Source organism: Cheilinus undulatus, linkage group 10 (assembly GCF_018320785.1).
Source record: "Cheilinus undulatus linkage group 10, ASM1832078v1, whole genome shotgun sequence".
Taxonomy (NCBI): domain Eukaryota; kingdom Metazoa; phylum Chordata; class Actinopteri; order Labriformes; family Labridae; genus Cheilinus; species Cheilinus undulatus.
This window is the reverse complement of record NC_054874.1, coordinates 27,041,594-27,064,498: the sequence shown is the minus strand read 5'-3', so window position 1 is coordinate 27,064,498 and position 22,905 is coordinate 27,041,594.

The window sequence follows — 22,905 nt, the reverse complement described above, 5'->3', positions numbered from 1 at the left end:
TTTTGGAATGATAGGAGGTGCTGCAGGTGATAGACGGTTGAAGATAGAAGTGTTGCATTAAGAGGATGAATGTGAGCGAGGTGGAAGAGTGCTGATGATGCATGCTGTAGCAGGGTGAGAGGGAGCTCCACATAAGTGTAGGCTGCAAAGATGCAGCAGTATAGTTCTGAGTCAAGGGCACCCCAGTATGTGCCCTTATTGAACTGTTGGGGGGGGGGGGTTGATAGGATAGGATAGATCGGTGGGAAATGGAGAAGGTTGAGGATAGCCAGTTTGGTTGATTTGTGGTGGAGCTCCTTGAGCTGCTGAGGGGTTGGCTATGACAGAGAAGGGGTCATGGGCCACATTGTTGTTAGTGACGAAGAGAAGAGGAAGGGATGATGGGATGGAAGGATGTATGTGCAGAGGGAATTTGTGAAGCCTGTGAACACAGGGATAAGAAGAAAGCTCTGATAGCTTGAGAAAAGTCAGACACGGAGGGATAAGTAATACGACCTGACCACTGGCAGAGGGAGCTGTTGAAGGAGGTTGTGGCTGGGGTATTGGCTCCGTAACGTCCCGCCTGACGTCTGTCACATTGGTTTGCTCTGGCGAAGAAGCAGGAAACGCAGGAGGCTCTGATGTTGTAGTGGCATTTATGGTTGAGGAGTATAGCCGGAATAATGTTGGTTTATTATCATTGCGATGGAACCGAATGGCTTTAACTTTGAGTGCTCGACACAGGCAAGCAACAGTCCAGTCGGTGATGTCAGGCCCGGATTGAGAGCGAGAGTGCCGTGTTGAGCTGGATGAGCAGTGGCTGGTGAGTGAGACCGTTGTGGGGGAGAGTGAAGTCGGCGTCCGTGTCTGTGGCGTCTTCGTGCTCCGTGTTGTGCTGAAGGTGGAGATGGAGCTTGAGTCCTCACGGGAATCGGAGGGATTATGTTCGGGGATCTTGGGTTGGAGTGGATGGTTCGAGGCATGCTGACCACTGAACACAGGTGGCTTCGCTGTGACTCCCGGCTGTGGTCTGAGTTGGGCTGCAATTCTGTGGGCTGCTGTTCCTCCATGAGCTGGGTATACTTTGTTTGGTTCAGATCATCATACAGATCTTTGTCTGAATCGTGAAGATGGAGAACAAAAAGGATTCAAGCAATTGTTGCTGATAGTACAAGGTCTACCTTTTAAGGTGGTCAGCAAAAGAGTAGGGCTTTTTGAGGTCCTTGACGACGTTACGCCATTCCTCCAAAAGGTTTTTCAGTTCTAATGTAGCCGGGGCTAAAGTTGGAATTTAAAGCCTCTGTTGACCATCTACATGCTAATGATGTGAGTGGTCACCAGGGAGTTGTTGGCAAAACTGAAGAAGTCTTTTGAAGGAGAGGCAAAACGTCTTCACGAACCTCAATCAAGTCCAGTTGCCCCCTTAACAAATATTGGGATAGTCCTGAGGAAGTGTTGTAAGGTCCCACTTGTGTTTGTCGGCATGGGCTCAGTTTTCACACCTACACCGCCAGATACCTCAGGTTCTCTCCTACTAACCAGTCTTCACTAAAGTTTCTCTCCATTCTCTTTCTTCTCACTGAGTCCCCATCTGAAATTATCCCTCTGTGTACATTCAAAATGTGTACTCAAATATTGAGCAAATTAATTTATTACAGAGGGCTGTATTCCAAGAGTTTATTTCTTATAATTTTGATTATTATGGCTTACAGCTAATGAAATCCAAGATTCAGAATATTATGAAAAACTTTAATTTTGGAGACTCATGGTGTCACAGTCTAATCAGGTAATTAACTTTGAACACCTGCAAACATTTCCTGAACCTTTCAATGGTCTCTCAGTCTGGTTCAGTAGCCTACACAATCATGGGGAAGACTGCAGACTTGACATATGTCCAGAAGACCATCACTAACACCCTGCACAGGGAGGGTAAGACACTAAAGATCATTGTTAAAGATTATGAAATGGAGCCAAGTTAAGAATTTCAGGGAGCTTCACAAGGAGTGGACTGAAGCTGGAGTCAGCCACCATGAAAGTATCACCTGCTTTAAGGATCATGGTATCCCTCAGCTTGATTGGCCAGTAATTATTTTAACCCTGTTTTGGATTTATTTTTCTATTCTGTCTTTTTCTGTATTGCTGCAGGGTACCCCTGGAAAAGAGACCTTGGTCTCAGTGGGCTCTCCCCTCTAAAACAATGGATAAATTAAAGAAAAATGAATAATAAAACAATGCTGGTTTGTTAACTAAAAAATAAGTCATAACAAAAAAACACTTTAGTGCTTAATTCATATTCCAACTTCCCAAAACTTGACGATAAATACCCCCATATCTGTTTTCAGGAGTTTTAATCAAGGCATACATACACTACACTTGCACAAGTTCCCCCGTGAAAAGGAGACTTTTTATGTACAATATAATGACACAGACAGCTTTTCAAGATTTATTTTTCTGTCTTTGAAGTATCTTCAAAGAAGAAACTTCTGTGCTATGTAACAAGAACAAAACAGAAGCTCTTCAGTGTCTGATAATAACCACCCCTCCCACCTTAAGTATTTATGTGCAGAATAAAAGGCACAAAATTAAACCCTACTTATTATAGTTAAGTGTAACAGGCAGGATCTAAGCTTCTTTAACTGTCTGATGTTAGCACAATACTAATCCATCCCTCTTTCTGTTTGTTGATGAGGCAGGCTCTAAATCTGCCAGCTATCAAAGCGACTCACTGCTCTCAGTAAAAACACTCCAACTGTTTCTGCCATGATGTTAAAGCAAACTAACCACACGGCAGCATAAACAAATAAACAGCAGACAAAAGTTTCAATTAATGATATTCACACTGGCAGTGTGCGTCAGTGAACAGCCTCACACATAATCATACAGTAGTGTTTTGAGATTTATGCAAGCCACAGGACGGCACAAGAAATTTGATAGAATCAGTGAACCGCATATGATAAAGGACCATAAATGTGGGCAGTAGTCATGAAAATTCCACAAAAACTCCTTTTTTGGATGTACAGTAGAGCTCAGGGGAATACAAGTGTTTAAAGGTCACATTTCCTACAAAATCACAGACTTTGTAAATCTCACCTCACTATGCTCTCATCTAACCTGGCGTAACCTTCCTCTGATGAAATGAAGCACTCTGAGCTGTGCAGTCAGATTGGCAGTTTATGTTGCAACCATCCGTCAGAGGATAGTACAACCACACACCCACACAGCTGATGGAATCTCTGCTGAGATCTACTGCGGCGCTGCACCCAAATGTCTTCCTCTCTGTGCAGGGTGAAATCTGAACATTGATCTAATGTTCACAGTTAGCTGGACACAAATAAGCACACAAAAACCTCATGCCTGCTTCCTTAAGTATGAGTATAGTAAGTGCTGAACAATTTCACAGTCTCTATCTAAACACCCCCATGTTATCTCCTATTGGAATGAAAATCTAACTGAAAACCAAAAGAGGGCAGAGTCTGGCTCAAAACTCCCCTTAAATGTTAATCTTTAATTTAGTATTAGTCTTAAGATTAAAAGGATTTTTTGCTCCAATCACATTATTTTTAAACTTTTAGTTTAAGTCTATGAAAAACTTGAAAAAATTTTGGGTCTAGTTTTAGTCCGTAAAGGTCCTAGGATGGGAGTCTTTACATCTACTTCAGTCATTTATTTTCTTTGAATTAATTCTATAAGCCATATTGTTGAATTAATATAAATATAAAACACACATATTATGCACTATCAATACTTTAATTAAAAAATGTATTGAAATATACTGTTGAAAATACCAAAATACCTTAAATGCACAGTGGAGACATGCCCCCACTGAGAGAGATAGAATTTAGTGTGGATGTTACACCACTAAGGCTGAAGGAAGTGCAGGATAGAGTAAGGCATGCAAAGGATTCTTCAACCCAAGGACCAAATGACGTACCGTAAAGAGTTTATAAAGGCCCACCTGACATCCTTATGTTGGTTAGTAAGTTTAGTTTGGGAGAAACAATCTACCCCAAGAGCAATGTGAATCATTTTTCCCAAGAAGAAGGAGTCCTCTGATCTGAGCCAGTTTCATAATCGCACACCAGATCGGCTGTTTCAAATATCCATTGCATGAATATATATTTCACAGTCATCTAAGAAAGCTCCCATAGAGAATGTTTGGGAGGGGCGGGACTCCAAAAAACTCTTAAAAGGGGATTAGAGGAACCTTCTATCTGTCACATTCATGACAGGCCAATCAGAGTGACTAGACAAAATGACTTTGCACGCATGCGCTTCTCATGAGCTGACAGGTTATCTCTGCTGTAGGGTCTTGCTGGGAAAAATTGATGCCAAGGCTGGTGCAAAAATGTCTACTCTGCTGAGACAAGCTTTCGATGTGCCTCTTTGCTCCTGTTTTAAAAAGATTCCAAGTAAACTGCTGCTTTCCTACAGTTACATCCGAGCTGATAGCTACTGCGGCAGCAGCCATTGGAAACACCAGCAAAACCCACCCATAACTTTTGCAAACCCACGCTGAAGCAGACAAAGCTCTCATTAAGCACTCTGTCCTTGTTTTGGTAAAGACTTTTCAAGTTCTGGCAAAACTGCGGCTACGTCTGGGCTTATCACACAACAACTAACTCTTTTCCCTTGTAACTCCCACAAATTCATACTGAAATAGGTTTGCAGAAGAGTGCAAAAATATTTCCCTTTCTGAGATGCACCTATGCTCAGAATTGAGCATTAAGGCCGGCAGTGTAACCTTAGTCATTCATCCTGAGACACACCCAACAGGCTGACCGGTCCTGAAGCCATTTGAATGTGGGATCATGCTTCATATGTGTAGGCTGACCTTAATTTAACTGTGGGTTTGTGAATTAGACATAAAAAGGTGAAATATTTCCATTTTAATGCTTTATGGTTCATTTTAATAAACTGAACAACACAGGCACACAGAGACACACTTTTCCCTCCTACCTGCTGAAAGAAGCATCTAACCTATTCAGTTTTGTGATTTAGATGGTGTCTTTGTGACTCATTTTAGCAGTTTAGACATACTCAAAGCTGTTCTGACCTTCTGTCAGGCCCTCTCTGTGCTGAGGGCATTTTGTATCAAAGGACTGTTTATGAGGTGATTTTACCGGGCATTGTGAATAAGTACTCTTGAATAAACTTAGGCAAGCAATTTCACATCAACAAACATATAAGTAAGCACACAGAAAAGCGAATGCAAACAGTCTGTTTGTTTATGGGATATAACTGAGCGTGATGTAACATCAGGTGCTGTGAGGTTCGATTAAATCCCATCCCTTAAGCATATGACCCGAGAAAACCCTTCCCTTCTCATCAGGGGTTTCTACTGCTCCACTGTGTGTGTGTTTGCGATATTGTTGTCGTCCTTGCTATGCAGCCTTCTCACGCTGCTATGACAATACAAACTGACATCTCTAGAGTTTAGAGAGGTGAGAGAGAAAACAAAACCACACATTACCACAAACTGCCTGGTGAAATGTGTACTTTGCAATCTGTTGTGTGTTTGCGTGTTGTTTGCTGTCGCTTTAACTTCTGTCAGCATCACAAAGCCTTCCACTTTAATGGTTTTACCGTCTGTTGTGTGAAATGAACAGTTGGTACGCACAATAACTAAAACCACTAACGGTAGCAGTCCATAATCTTAATGGTGACTTCCATGTAAGGCTGCAGCTCAGTGTGGGGCAACACAACATTGTGATCAGTCACAACTGATTAGAGTCTGTACTTTCACTCTGTTAGCCCAAATTCAATCCTGGAGAGCACAGGAGGCAGCAAACTTAAACTGACAGCAACACAGCTGAGACTATCTACAGCTTCTTACAATCATCTGATCTTAAACATGTCTCTAATTTTTAACAATAAAACTCAGGCCTGTAAGAAGACGCATTGCTCGTTGGTAAAAAGGTAGCTTAAAGGATGACTTTGGATTTTGTTTATATAATGTAGGGCAAAATACCGTCTAATTATCTAAGGATCACTTTTGTAGAAAAAGAAAATCATTGCCTTCCCTTTATTTAGCTTGCCCTTGCAAGGCAAGGCCAGTTTATTTTTGTAGCACCATTCAAACACAAAGCAGTTCATTGTGCTTCACAGAGATTAAAAGGAAAAAGCATTTAAAATACAACAAGAGGACATTACGATGAAACAATGAACAAAATTAAAATTCCAGTTCATTTAAATAAATTTAGGTTTAAAAGAAAACTACAACTTAGTCTGAATGAAGTCCTAAAGCCTTGGTCTTGCTTTGCTCTTAAGATTTAAAAGTAAGCCCCAGAATCACATTCTGCATTTACGAGTTTCATTTGCATTATTTGCCTATTTAAGGAGTATTTCTGGGCCTTCAGACCAAATCTGGCAAAGGCGTAATTATTGAATGGGTCTAAGTTTATCTCTCCAGATTATCCTGTGGTGTGATAAGAGTACATTTTTCCCTCTCAGACCTGATCAGAGGCACCTAAACTCCAGAACGTAAATATTATACGTGTTCAATATTTACGACCAAAAATCCTGTTGTGTGTGGTGAGCACTGAAGGCAGCAGAGCGCACAAAAGCATTGAAAAAAGCAATGATGGACTGACACTGGAGGGAGCCGGACCTAGAAGGCAACCACAATAGACTAAGCATGTAGCTAAAAGCTAACCACAGTAGCTTCTTCAATCTCCAGTCATGTCTGACCGTGCTAGATTTGGCGTTTTGTTTGTGGAGACCAGGCTGAGACTCTGGTAGTCATTGAACAGAATCTGTTAGTTGTTAAACCCATTTAAGATAGATTTACTAAGAGCTGCCTGAGTGTGAAATGATTATATATGGTCCTGTAGATCCCAAATCTTTTCTGGTGACCCAGTTTTTACAAAGTCCAAGCCATCAAGACCCAACAACTTTGTTTTCCACTGAAGGCTCGTGCTAGCTTTTTCTAAATTATTTCCAGGCTCAATCTGCTCCTGGCACTTTCTTTTTTATAAGCAAGGAAGATGCCACTTTACCTCTGTTACATACTCTTTCTTTAAATGATTGACCTCTTTGGGCGTCAGTTATCTGGACAATGCTTTTCTCTTTTATTAGCCAAGCATCAGTGACTATGGCTTCAGCTTGTTTGCCATCTGTTGGTTAGTAGAGCCTTGTTTGGTTTTATTTTAGTGGAGAGGGTTCGTGTTCTAGGGTAGAGCCCCGGAACCTGAAAAACTTGCGGGTATGCCAAGACTGGTGAATTTAAAGGTCAAGTTTCAACAAAGAAGGGTTTAAAAGGGCAATTTTAAAGACAATCTTTAATATTTTCAATCTTGTCTTAAGAAAAACGTGGTTTATTCTCAATCTTGGACAACAGCATTCAGCTGTGTGCTGTAAATTTAACAGTCATGGAAAAGGTGGGTGGTATTTGTCCCTTTCACCAGATCAACTAGTAGATGTTTCTGAATTATTACGCTGCAGCAGATTTCAACCTGCAGAGAGCAGTCACTGTGCACAATTTCAACACAAAATGTAGAATTGATATATTTTGTGCTCATATACCCAGATTTGGACCCTACATTATCAACATTAAAGCTAAATCCCCATATTCATTGGTCTTCATCTGAAAGAAAAAGGTGTCTGAGGTTTTTGTTACTCTTCAATGATAGTTATGTTTACAAGTGCATTTTCTCTTCACTGCAATTAAAGTAATAACAAATGGGAATTACAAATACTATATGGTAACATGCACCAAACATCTAATCAGAAAAAAGAATAATTTAGACATGTACAGAGCTGTATCACTGCTGTAATTTGTCATAAACAGCAGAAGAAAAGGCTGTTCCTTCCTGTAAACATGAATGAAAACTGTTCTCTTATATAACTCATCAGAGCCAAGCTGGCTTTCATTGTGTGTTTTAAGGACTGAAGTTTCTAACTTATTTCACTCCACAAGAAAACAAAATGGGAAGCATCTGTGAACAACATGAAACAAGCCACAGATGGTCAGATGAAGACAAAGTAAGTAGCTTCAATTATAAACGATGTAAACAGAGGGGAAGACACTGAGACTGAACGTCTAACTGTGACCAGAAGCCATTTTTTCAAGGTATCAGGCTGTAATTAGGGAGCAGCATCAGGTAATTAGAGGCCTGTGGCTGATGAATGATACACAGCTATCACCTGGATGGGATTAGCAGTAGCAGCCAGTAGACGAGTATGCGAGATCTGGTCTCGTAAACCTTATGGAGGCCAGAGGATTTGACGGATGACTCGTTTTTTTCATGCCTTTGTTTGTGAATTCCCCAACAGATGAAGAGAAGACATAATTACTTTAGTTATCTTGCTAACATAATTTAGATTTTATTGAATTTAAAGACCACTAAAAGGATGTTACCATGGAATGTAGCCTACATGATACCTCATACAGATAAAGACATTGAGAGATACAGTATGAACTCACTGGGAAGCCATCCCAGGTCTCTTGAGTTACAGTCACCTGCAGAACCGCTGAGCTAATGGATTAACTGATAACCTCAGTGGTTAGTCTAGTACAAAGTGAAGATGACACCTGAAGTGGCTGAAATAATTACTACATGTATACCAAACAAAAAACATCCAGTACTGCACTGACAAAAAAACAAAAACAAAAAAAAAAACAAAAAAACAAAAAAACAAACATGTTAACTCACTAGTTAGACTAAATGAAACATAAAATGATTCAGTCAAACTGATACAAAAATAAACGTCTGCTGGTTTTCTTTCCCAGAACAACTGAACAACAACTTCCAGAGCATCTGGAGTGACTGAGCTGTCACTCAAAAATGTATTAGCCAATAAGAATGCACTCCAGAAAATCCAGCCCACTTGTGACATTTGTGTCAGAACTGAGAGCAAAAACTCAAGAAACACAAACAAAGGATCAGGCAGTGCTGATGCAAAACTGAGGAGTGAGAGCAAAAGTCTGATCACTGAGAGAGAATAAACAGGAACTGTAAACAAAAAGATAGATGTTAAAAATTTAAAGACTAATAATTAGTTTGCAAATTTTGAATTTGTAGTCTTGATGTGAACTCTGATCACATGTTTTTGCACTGAGAAAAATGAATCTGGGCAAAAATAAATTTTAACTTAATTTAACCTTTGATATAAACAATAAAAATTCAAGTTTTTAGCTTGAAATAAGTAAATCTTATTTTGTTGTCAGTTTCTGTTGTTAAAAATACAAGAATTTTTCCCAAACAAGAATAATTTAGGTAACGTAAGCCAATCTTCCAAAGTTTATCCACATAACTAAGCCTGACATTGTTACCTTTACTCAGTTTTATTTGGTGTTTTAAACTACAAAAAAACAACATTATCCATGAATAAACGCCCACTGTGATGCATTGTGGGTATTTCAAATTAGTGATAAATAGCTTTTTTAACATTCAGGAATAGATGAACTGCTAACTGAAGACATGGCAGTGATGATAGATCAGATTGGTGCGATTCAAATCTGGGGATATGTCAGCAGAATTTTCCCATGATGCCCTGGGTCAGAGTGTTTCTATGTGTTTAGATATGTTTAAATATGATCAGGTGAGTTTAGATGTTGAATGTTGTACAGAGATCACTGCTGGGATTCCTTGATTCATCTTTCTGATGGATTATTGTTGATTTTGATGGTCAACACTTTTGCAGACTGGGTGAAAAGAGTACTTCCTGAAAATTAGTTTGACTGCCTGACTTACATTTGTACTCAAATTTAACCATTCTCTGATAATTTTGTTGATGAGGGAAATCAAGAAGGTGTGGAGAAAAAAATTCAGATAATCCCTTTGCGAGCATTGTTACAGGTGTTTCTAATGAACACCACTATTTAGAGGGAATCATAAATTATATTATTCACATTATTGTGTTAGACTGCATTGTACCCATGGGTCATTTTCACAAGCTGAGAAGAACTGAAATTACATGTATTTCAAAGAAAACCTCAATTTAAACAATGATTAGTCTTGTTGAATCTACTTGAAAATGTAAATAAATTTCACTTAGATTTTTTTTTTTCTTAAACTAAAACAGAGTAGTAGTTTTTACAAAGATTAATCTGGATAATCTACAAGAAAAATGTTGCAAAAAGCTGCCTAGGTTTTTCTAAGTAGATTGTGCTGAATATTTTTATCAGTGTGTTCTCAAATACTTATTTTTGTTTCATACTGAATATGTTTTGTTTGAAACTTTCTGACACAAAATTCATTACAGGACACAGTCAGCCCTGAAGCCTTAGTTTGGACACCTCTGAGTTAAGGGCTGTAAGGGCTGGTGTGCAGCCAAAGTAGCAGCAGTTTATTAATAAAGATAGAATAACTAGGGAGTATATGTATTGACACGGGCATAAATTGGTGCAATATGAAAGACTTCAAGAGCTATGATGTATTACTGTTTTTTTTTTTTTTTTTTTTTTGTGGCAAAGCCTTGTTTGGGTATTTGAATAAAGTTGTGTGTGGACCTTGTACCATAAACTGTGCTGTCTGTGGTCTGAAAAAAAGTGGTTGAATTTTCCATTTTTAGAAATATTTAGCTATTAATCTCATGAAACACAAAATTACATTTCAGACCATTTTAAGTTACCTTCAAATAAAAACTAATTTATAGGGTACTTTGTATTGTGAGGTGGTTGTCCTAAACCTCTAAATTCAAATGAACATATAAATTCACTAGTGTAATGACACCATTTGTAATGTAATTTTATTTTAGAATTCATTTTTTAACGTAACACTGCTGTCACCACCGAATTAGTGCTGTCACTACCATAAGATCATTTTTACAAAGTAAAAAGTAGTTACAAATTTGGAGTCAAACATATAAGTTAACTTTAAAAATACAAAGAATGATTTAAGTGGGAAAGTAAACATCAAATTTGAACCTTTAGTGTTTAGTGTATTTCGGAAAAAAATAAATAAATAAGGGAATCAACATTTTTGTCTTTCAGGATATTTCTAACTCTGTTTTTGCAACAATTTTGTAGGATTGGCCATATTGTGTTACATAATGGTGTCATTATTGTGTTTTTGCACATGATGACATCAATGTTTTTGAAAACTACAATGTTTTGTTATATAGTTATCAAGTCCTACTTGGCCAAATATGTAGGAGATATCAAATATGTGTAACAAATGAAATAATACTGTTGATTTGTGAGCATATTGTACCTCTTTTTTAATCTATAAGATAGTTAAAAACTATTCTATGTGCTTTTTCCACTCTTTTTGTTTTATTTGCTGCAGCTGGCCTGCAGGCTGAGTAATTTGTGAATCCTAATGCTGTTACTGTATCACTAATGCTGTTAGCACTACTTCTACATGAGGATCTAAATAGTTGTAGTGGAGAATCAGAGACTAATTTTTCATGTTGTTATTTGTGTTTTCTGTTATGCACCTGGACTAATATTGAGTTTCTAATGAAAGTATTTGCTCTTAAAGCTTATTATGGTTGTTTTGGGGAAAAAAGTGAATTTTAAACTCAAGTGAACTTAACTATCTTGTACAACAGAAACTATTTATTTATATTTCAAAAGCCTTATCCAGTTGACAGAAATACTTGTAGAATTAACATAAAAAGTAATTTTATCTTAACCTTGTTTATAGGTCAGGTTCATTGTTAAATCTGAGATCTCTTAAGTCAGGAACAGACTCTGGAGGAGATCTCAGTCCTGGAGAAGACTTCCCAGATTCCAGAGAGATCTTTCCAGTATTGGATGTTGAGCCAAGCCCAAGAGATTCTGAGCATTGACCTTTTGTAAGGAGTTGGTTGACTGAGAAACACTTGTATTCCTCCTCTCCATCATCAAGTGCAGTTGGACTGAACTATACACACACATACAGTAGTGGAGAGATCAAACACCACTCCATTCATACTGGTCTGCAGCTGAGATGGATGCTAGAACTGTGATTCTTACAAAAACTTTTGAACTACCCGGGTCTTTATTCTATTATTTTAAAGTGCACTCAGTTTATTATTTTATCACTTTGAATGTGTATTTTATACATATTGAACATTGGTGCTTGGACTTGTCTTGGATTCCACCAGTTTTTTCTTGAGAAATTCAGTTCAAACAGTATTAAAGATTAAAGTCAGTGTTTTCTATTTCACTGTTTACCCTTCCTGGCTTCTGTCGTTCCTACAGTCTTCTGAATTCCTCACTGATATTTTCAAACACCTTTTCTTAGAAATTGCTCTTATTTCCTTTAGAGTAGTCTGAACTAATATAGTGGAAAACTCCACATCCACTATGGTAGGTGCAAAAGCTGGACAGGCCCAGCATCAGAAACCAATGCAGCAATATTTCACTAGATTTTCTTCTCTTGATATTTGGAGGCTCTTGACAAACTTCTACCTGGTATTGTATTCACAAAGTTGATTGGAATGTTGGGATTAGAGCAAAATGCTCTAATGCAGTACCACACAGGGAAAAAAATGTTGGGTCGAATAATACTTACTGTTTTTGTATCTCAAGGAAACTGTACAGTGTTAACTGTTAATTGTAATAACCCCACAGAGGGGGGAAAGTCTTGGAGCCAATCAGTAATCAACTGATGACAATTGATCTTCTGAGGCTGACAGCAATTATTACTGGGCTTTCAGTGCAGCTAGGAGAAATCCAATACCTGATGTGAAACTAGACTTGCCAAGATTTTCTCTTCCAGAGCTGGCCATTGTTTTTAGACCAACTAGCAATTTGAGATTCAGAACAGAGTTGGAGTTAAGAGATTACATCATTGACTAGGCTGATGGATTGTAAGCATTGGAGGGAGGGGTTCCAGGATTTCATGTTTGCCAAGTGTCCAACCTACGTGCCGTCCACAAACAACTATTTCCCTGCTGATTCAACCTGCTCAAATATGATTGTTGTCCTCATCTACATAAATCAGAGCCCTGCATGGGACTCTTTTCTTAATCCTGCTCCTGCTGGATTTCTCCAGCAGTGCGTGTCATCCACTACCCCCACACCTGCAGCAGGTGTGTCAAAATCTGCCCACGGCCTGCACGGAAGCCCCACATTAAATATTCAGAATAACAGACGGTGTTTTTAATTCAAGGCAATATCGATATGTTCACCTAAGCAACACCCTGACTGAATTTCCTCTCTGAATGAAGGAAACCCTAAGAAAACAGCCACATCCTTGTTATGCGTAAAGGTGCCACACATGGATTTAAAAAATCTGCTTATTTACTCATCATTTATTTTGAAGTCATACAGAGGTGAAATTTTTCCCAGATCTCTGGAAAGTTCATGCGTAAAAACAACTGCAGCACACTTCCATCAGCGCTCACAGATCGTAGAGTAATTTTTACTGCTATTACCCTCCTCATAATGAGATGTTTAATGCAATAAGGCCAATTTGCATGGAAAGGAGTGAATTTTCCCCAAATAAATGAAGCTTAGCATTAGTTCATGCAGGACATGGTAGTCACACGCCCAGCCGTGATCAGCTGACGGCCAGCTAATCCCAATTATCAACACCCAGTTCCCACAGCCAGCCATACTTCTTTCTATCAACACAGAGTTGTATGAAAATATGACACACTTCTCACTAATCCCTGCTTACATCAATGCTGATGCATCACCCTGCTGCTGCTGGCAGAGCTTAACCTCCTCCACCCAAGCCTCCTCCTTTATAGCATAAAGCTTGGTGTACCCTCATATTCAGACTCATGCTACTATGGAATAATTGCTTTTGAACAATTTTTATTGCCTTCAATAGGCATTGTCATGAATTCTCCTATCCATATGAGGGTTTCTAGCCATGAGGTCCTTAGAAAGACAAAGCATGCTGCTCAGCTAACCCAGGGAGCATCTTTGGAGTCTTCTCTACCAAGTAAAACTGTGAATCTATATTGCAACAAAATGTTAAATGTATGACAAGTGTTCTTGACTAAATAGCATTATGAGCTCAGCGCCTCTCCATGCTGATGTGGTGATAGACCAACACCAAAAAAGGGGGCATTTACGTGGAGCTTCAGCAAAGCATCAATGCTGGCTGCATTATTCAAACATGTTTACACACCAACTGCGGCTACAGCTGACTAAACAGCAATTACACTGTGATTTCTCAGTGAATAATTCTAACAGCAACATGAGAAACATCTCCTGTATTGTCTTGTTTAATATGAGCATATAGAAGTACTTTAAAGAGAGCTTTCTTTGATCAGGGATCGTGAAGCAGGTGTACCTTCTCATCCAAATACGTTTCCTTGTTGGTGTCTTTCAACAAAGTCCAGTTGTTTTCCAGCTCTGTCACTTTCTCTAATGAGCTTTTAGCAAAGGAAATGCATTCAACTCATGATATAATTCCCAGCTCTGACTTCTGACTTCATAGAGAAATGGAACGCAGCAGAATCCTGAATGATGATGTAGTGCAACATTTTGGGATTCTATGGAAAATCTGTACAGATTTACCATTTTTCTCATGACACCAGTTTCATACCACGACCCCACAGTTGTCTTTTGAGAGGTTGCAAGGACATTTGGAGAAACAGCGTGGCATACAAATCAGTAGATGTAGAATATGCAGATATTTGTTCAGAGAGACAACTCAGTATGATGCACAAGTGATCATTTTTCCTAATAAACTAATTCTAGCCACTGAGTATGAAAGAACAGCACATTGACTTTTAGGTTCAAGCTTTAAAGCTGGTTCCTTTTTGATCACTATTTTTTATTTAGTATTATTTGTTATAGCTTGCTTAAAAAGTTCAGAATCCTTTAGCCAAATGTGTTATATTTTATTTCACTAAGATCTATATTCAGACATGGAAAGATGTAACCAACGCACACCAGAGACTTGTTAGCCTTTGCTTGCCTCCAGTGGAATTTCCATCATCCCCACAGGCTCTCAAAAACTGGGGCAGCATTAAATATGCAGAATTCCCAATGATGTGAATTCCCATCAGCACAGGCAGCGAGGATTTCATTCCAACAGCAGTCCAACCTCTGACAGGCAAAATGCCTGAGCATAATGCCAGCCCGTACGGGTTGCCCACACTGACATGACACAACTGCCTTTGGCTGTCACACAGCCCACTTAGTATTACTGAGTAGAACTGCCTCCTGTTAAGGTATGCCATGAGGTTTTTGCAGCAACGTTTCACATTTGGAATGTGGAATCCATTCACAGCAAAGTTACACTTAAGAAATTCAGCTGCCTGAAACCTTAACACTGAGGCATTCAGGGTCTGCCCCACGGGCCTGAAGTCTGGGATGATTTGTGCAGGATTTATGCAAATTCACTCAGACAGCATGTCCAACATTTCTGCAGTCCTGTGGTACAGGCTGAAGAGTGTCCATAAACAGACCAGGATACTGTCTGAATCAACTTGTTCTGCTGTGATTTTTTATGTCAACAAAGCTATGGGTGGTTTTAGGCTGGAAAGCAGTAAGTTTAGATTGAAGTACATATTTGCATTTCAGAGAAAAAAGTGACCTCATGATGTAAAATAACTCTAATAAATAAAACCGTGGGCATTGAATCCTATGTTGGGAGCTTATGGATGAAAAATGCCATTACAATAAAACCCGTATTTTCCCAGAGTTCATTCTTCCCTCTTAACATAAAGTATGGTATTTCAGTGAAGACTGCCTCAAGAGCTCCCTAAATGTTTTGTCTGTCACTGCTAGATCTATCAGTTCCTAACCTCAGGCTAATTTTGACAACAGATCCTCAATAAAACTGTCTGAGCACTGGTCTAAATATACACAACAGTTTAAATGTGTGTGCTAATTGTATCAGAAGGAGAGGCAGGTATATAAAGTGTTTTTCCATCTTTTGGATATCAGTGAGACCAAACTATAGACTGATTGATTGATTAATAACTGGAAAATGTGGAAAGAGAGATGGGGGTAGTGTTGGAGTGTTTGGGGTGAGGCAAACGCAGTGATTGATAATACATAAAGCAGAGTGGAAAGGAGGGAGAGAGAGAGCGAGCAAAAGAGAGGGAGAGAGAGAGAAAATGGGAGCTGATGATTGATTGACATTTTGTAAGAGACAAGCTAAAAGCCAGGAGATGCATGACTACAGAAAACTGATTGGAAGGTGAGAGAGGGCAGTGATGGATTGAGGAATATTATTTTGAGAGGATGAGAGAGAGTGAGATGGTGGGTCGAGCAGAAGTGGTGTGTATATATCTAGGAACACTGGATAGGTCTGCGTTTTATTCACTTATGATTGATTGTGCTGTGGTTAAACAAGGCTGGGTTTGAGGGAGGGAAAATTCTATATTGATTTAACATATTTACTGAACTTTATTATCCTCCTCAGCAGCAGACAGAACCAGATCTTCACTAGATCCTTTCTGGGTTTTACTAGATTGAAGCTGAACATTAGATTTTATGATAACAGAGTAAAGCTGAATCAATCAATACGATCATTATAAATACATTTTGACTGTTTCTGATTAGCCATTGGCATTTATCTTGAGTCCCAAAGATGAAATTCTAGTTATGGTGGTGGCTGGACCATTTTCATTCTCTTATTAGACAAAAAAAAAAAAAGAAAAGAAAAGAAATTACCAGGTCAATCACCATTTAGATGCAGATGATACACAGTTATACATTTCCATTTCGCCAATGCACTTAAATTCCTCACTGCCTGTCTTTCTTATAAACATGCATGGTCAAAGATGTCTTGGTGGCCTCTCTCATTAGTCTCCTTCTTGCATGGTTATTCAGTTGTCTGAGGACAGCCTGATTTAGACCAATTGACACTTGTGCCATAGTCCTTCCATTTCTTGATGATGGATTTAATTGAACTCTGGTGGTTTTGCCTTGGATTTTTTTGTATCCATCCCCTGACTTTGAATTGTCTTTTCTCTGAGTTGCTAGGAGTGTTCTTTTGTCTTGATGATTAATAGTAGCCAGGATTATTGATTAAGCAGTGACCAAACCTTGCAGACACAGGTGTCTTTATACTACAATAACTTGAGACAAATTCATTGCACTCAGGTGATCCCCATTTTAATAATTGTGAGCCTACTAGCACCAACTGGACCTCTGGGACCATTAGGTCAGTCACTTCAAAGGGGGTGAATAGCAATCACTTATCTTACCTTATATATTTTTTACTTAACTGACATTACTTTGTACAAATCAATATTTAGTTTGACATTAAATAGTTTTTTTTTTATTTGTTTTAAAAAAAATGCCAAATTATATTGAACATGATGGATGCCTGAGCTTCTCACTCTATCTCTAAGGCTGACCCAAGCCACCCTCCTGAGGATTTCAACCACATGAACCAATGATCTCATTCCTCCATCTTTAGCCAAAGCTCATGACCATAGGAGAGAGATGGAACAATGATCAACCAGTAAATTGAAAGCTTTGCCTTCCATATCAGCTCCCTCTTCACCACAACAGTCTGGTACAACATCTGCAATATGGCTGATGCTCTACCAATCCACCTGTCAATCACAGGGTCCATTTTACCTTCACTCATGAACAAGTTAGACCTTTCTTAACTAAGATGCAGAAATTATAACCAATGCTTTTACCAACTCCCGTTACAGTTGTTTGCCCAAGTCTGACAGAAAAAAATACAACTCTGCAGAATCTTAACTTGGAAAAAAGAAAACAGTTTTTATGCCCAAAACTTAAGAGCTCACTGCCACATTAAAGAGGCAAGGTCTTCATAATCTAAAGACACATCTTTTTAATCTGGCCTTTAATTTGGAGTGATTTTACCATTTTTGTCTGTATTCTAAGCTTGTTTTTACACAACTGATTTTAAATTACATGGTTATAAATATTTTTCTTTTTTTTATCTTTTTTTTTTTTTTTTCATTTTTGTTATGAACTATTTTTTGACCGCCACTGTTAGGGAAAAGGAATTGTTGATTTTGTAAAACTTTGTATTTTAATTGCAAAACATATGAAATGAATAATTGGTGTTTTATTAATAATTTTCTTTGGCATGTGACCATGGTATAAGCAGGTTAATGCTCTTCAAGCTGTCCGGTTGTCAGGGATTATATCATGGTCTTGGTGAACACTCAATTCTGAGTGGCTCTGGGAATTCCACTGGTGTCCATTAACTTCTGAAATATCGACACTACTATGGAACTTCTCAAGTAGTTCCTGGCAATTTCCACATAGGATGACTGCACCACTCAGTGAAGCCCCTTTCTCTTCTGGACCTTTCTGATCGACTGGTACTGATGCAGTTTGGCAGCTAAGATTGCTTGATTAAAGGGCAGCATGATGGTGTTTACTGCAGCTGATGTGGTACAATGCCTTTTTCTAAAAGCAGATTGGAAATCAACACACACTGAAGACTTGTTAGCCTTTGCTTCTACAGTTATGCAGGGTCATACATTTACCAGTGTATTTTCCTATAACTGTTGGCTGAAAAATAAAATAGCTATTCAGACCAAATAAAAGGCTACAGACATGTATTTTTCTCCTGAAGTAATGGACATCTTCCAGGGCTTTTGCAAGGAGCCACAAATAGGCACGGAAGGGACTGCTTTTCTTCATTTGTTTTTCCCTGTTGGCCTTTTTTATTCACTTGAGGTCGCCACTTGGTGGAAAAAGACTGGAACCCACAATATGACACCTCAGTTGTATTAAAAAGAAACCAGTTTCTTGTCATATTGACCTGCACATGAATCTGTGTGAGCTGATGCAGAATCCAGACTGCTGGCTGAAGTTGTTAGTGATGGGAATTTGGGCCGTTTTTAGTGATCCAGATCATTTGGCTCAGCTCAGCAAGAAGATCTGGCTCTGCTGGCTCCCAATCATCTCTTCATTTCGTGCCATTTGGCTTCATTAAATCATAACTGTGGATATGCGTATTGCTGAGAGGAGGATGAAATTATAAGGATATTCTTCAGCATGCATCAGATAAGCAGTTTTAAGCATCAGTCATAGGAAAAAAAAAAAGATTTTTACTTGAAAGTCTTTATCAGACAATACTACAGGCATGTAGATTAGACCAGGCATTCATATATCATTTATTGATATTTATCCTATCACCTGGTTTTCTAGGTTATACTTGTTTCACGTCAGTGTTTTCTCCAGGTGTCAGAGCTCAACAGCATGGAGCGTGTTTAAAGGGGATCCATCTGTCAGCCCGCCCACAAATGATGGATTCCCCCTGACCTTGTGTCTGCCTGCTCTGCAGGTGCAAAGCTGTGGCCATAAACTAACCACAGGTCAGTTGCCATCTTGTGTGTTCTCTGACTATGAACCATATCCTCATTAACTCTGCAGCCACAGCAGTCTTACCCACACAAACAGGCAGCCAGCCTCACTCTGAAGGCTCATTACTGTGGCTTTGTGAGGGCTTGCTGTCATTTCTTGCACTCCCTGACTGCTTAAAAGAGCATGGTCGTTTTGTTTAGTTCCCTATGAATTCTATGCAAATCAGGTCATGTTGTAAAACATGCCACAGCATAGAGCCTTGCACAGCATGCAGCACCTTCATCACACAGCATGCCAAGCATGAATTACTTTAGCTTTAAGACTAATCCACCCAGGCTGGCACCCATAAACCCCTTTGTAATTGGAGTATTCTCTGATTTAATCAGATGCTCCAGCCATGATGCCTGCAAATTGCAGACACAATAGCAGTCACTGTGAATGGTCAGACAGCTTCTACACCACCTCTCAAAGCTACTGCTCCAGCTGTTTGAGCCGGAGTGGCGGAGAATTGGCTGTGATTTTGTTTGGGATGGATTAGGCTACAAATAAACGGTTCATCTGCCAAATAATGAAATTTAGAATTTGCATTTATGTGAAGGTAACAGGTGCAAACAGGCTTTGTTTTCTGTCCAGGACTGTTAGGCAGCTTTCATCTTAGTGTGCCAAATTGCAGCATGATCTACACGGCTTTCTGATTTAATTGAGCTGGTGACAGAATGCTTGTGGGTGATTGTAGCTTGAATGATTATTCTAGCATGAGAGGAGATCATGAACACACAAAGGCTTTTGCATTGTCTGTCTTTTGGGCCTAAAAGCACTTTCTAATCACTGCTACCATTGAAAGTTTTAGACAATTTGCATTCACTGACTAAATGATTAACTTTCAAGAAGTGCTTTTTCTCATCTGTGCAGCAGATTGCACTGCCTATTGCATCAAATATATTAACAAAAATCATAAGGATGAAATTTTCATGGCACACAAAAATAGTGTTGCTCCAGAAGCTTGCAGTAGTCGTGAAACAGGCTTTCATTGCTGCAATGCAATATACAAGGTAAAATGTGCCTAATTAATAAGAGTCCAATTACAGTGCCGATTTTTGCCAGTGAAAAGCTAAGATTGGTAAACAACATAGCCAAAGGAGTACTACAGAGACAGATTAGGATGCCATCTGTAACACTAAACCGTTGGTGCACTGTTCTCTTTAAAACCATCAGATCTAGCTGAGATCCAGTTCTGCAAAGAAGAGTGGGTCAAAATTCCTCATTCCTGAAAGACTCATTGCCAGTTATTATAAATGCATGCTTGCAGTTGTTGCTGCCAAGGGTGGCAAACCAGTAAATAGATTTGGGGAGAAAAACTTTTTTTACATGGGGCCAAGTAGGCTTGGATGGAGTTTTCTCTTAATAAATAAAACCATTATTTAAAAACTGCATTTTGCATTTATCGGGTTACTTTTGTCACCATGCAACACACAGCCTTGTATTCAAAATGACATTTGACTTCCTCATGATAGCGACATCACTAGTTGTTGATAGACAGATCCCTGCTGCTGGTCAGGTGAGCATGAGTTCACCGACCAGGAAGCTCATATGAATCCAAAAATGACCACAAACTGCAAACTCAAACATGTTAACTCTGATGTGACGGTTGAATCAAACTGACCCATTTTTTTACCCCTACACATTAATGTCACTCTTACTATATAGGGCTCTGGGGTTTTAAAAGCAATACACATGTATTCAAAGGAAACAATGCAAACTTTTTCATTAACTTTTTTCCCATATGACAGTTAATGACATTAATGGGACATCAAGCTGAAAGTTTTGTCTGAGGCTCCACTGGGTCAGTCTTTCTGAAATACTGATTAACACCAATGGCTATAAAGAAGCCTCTGTAAAGTTTCAGATGGACCCAGTCAGACCCAAAGTTTTAAACCTTAACCTAAAGTAGAATCTGCCAGAGCCTTAAGCATGAACATGGATTTGAAGCACTTGATATTGTACTATAAAGTCTGATTTGGTGTCAATAGTCTTGAAACTTATTGTAGGGTTTGATTTTACAATAAATCCACATATGTTGCCTCCTTTTCTTCTTCTCTTTAGTATTCGTAGTTTTACCCTCCTCTCTTGTTTCTCCTCCACATTCACTTTTACTCCTGTCCAATCCCCACTAACCTGCTGTGACATTTTATTGCTCTAGAAAGTAATTTAAATTCACACATGCACACACAAAGGCATTCACACATGCACACTCCAGAGAGGAAGGCAGGAGAGAGAGTGGGATTTGCAAACGCAACGAGACTGCTAACCTGCAAGGCGTGAGGTGGTGTGACCAAATTTGTGGCCTCCAGGTTAGAGTCAAAGCTATAAACCCTTGTGCACTGCAATACAGACTAAAACCAATCAGTGTGTAAGTGTATGAGAGATGTTGGAGAGTTATATTACACAATGACCATTAAAGCTCCTAAATGTGCTGTGCTAATGCAGCGTAAATGTTGGAGTTATGTAATAAATGTGAAATTAACCTCTCAGCTTTCTTTGTTGGTTTGGTTCCTCTTGGAAATTTTTGAGCAAATATTAAATGACAAATACAGCTCATTGACAGACTGCCCAATATGCCTGTCATTTTTTGCTGAGTGATACTCTCCTCCTTCATTGCTATTCAGTCCCCTCCAAAAGTATTGGAACAGTTGGCCCAAGTCCTTTATTTTTGCTGTAGACTAAAATCATTTTTGTTTGACATCAAAGATAATTATATGAGACAATAAATCAACATTTCAGCTTTTATTTCCAGGTGTTTACATCTTGATCCGATACACCACTTTGAAGATATCATTATTTGTTTGAACCAACCCATTTTTAATGTGAGCAAAACTACTGGAACATGTGACTGACAGATGTTTTTGTTGTCCGGGTGTATCCAATGACACTGATTATTTACACAATAAATAGTGCATGCTGAATGTCTAGATTTGGGTTTTGTCTGTGCAAACTGTATTTATAGTTAGAGGTGTAACCAACATGAAAACCAGAGAGCTGTCTGTGGGTGAAAAACAAGCGATTGTGAAGCTGAGAGAAGATGTTAAATCAATCAGAGCCACTGCAAAAGCATTGTCCATAGCCTGTACAACCATTAGGAATGTCCTAAAAAAGAAAAAAAAAACACTGGTGTACTCAGTAACAGTTGTGAATGGGTAGACCAAGGAAAACAGCAGCAGTTGATGACAGAAATATTGTGAGAGCTGTAAAGAAAGACCCTAAAACAACTGTTAGTGACATCAGCAACAACCTCCAGAGGGCAGGAGTGAACATACCATCATCTGCTGTTCACAGAAGACTTCATGAACAAAGTACAGAGGCTACACCAGAAGATGCAAACCACTCATTAGCAAGAAGAACAGGAAGGCCATGCTGGAATTTGCGAAAAAGAACAGACATCACCCTCAAACATTTTGGGACAGAGTTTTATGAACTGATGAGACAAAGATAAGGTTTGCTGAAAGAAAGGATCTATTCATGATCCCAAACATACAAGCTCATCTGTGAAACACAGTGGAGGTAATATCATGGCTTGAGCTCCCATGGTTTCTTCTGGGGCGGGCTCATCAGTCTTCATTGATGATGTAACACATGATGGCAGCAGAAATGAACTCAGAAGTCTATAGAAACATTTTGTCTGCCAATTTAAAGAAAGATGCAACCAAACTGATCAGGAGATCCTTCATCATGCAGCAAGATAATGACCCAAAACACACTGCCAAAAAAACAAAGGAGTTCATCAGGGGCAT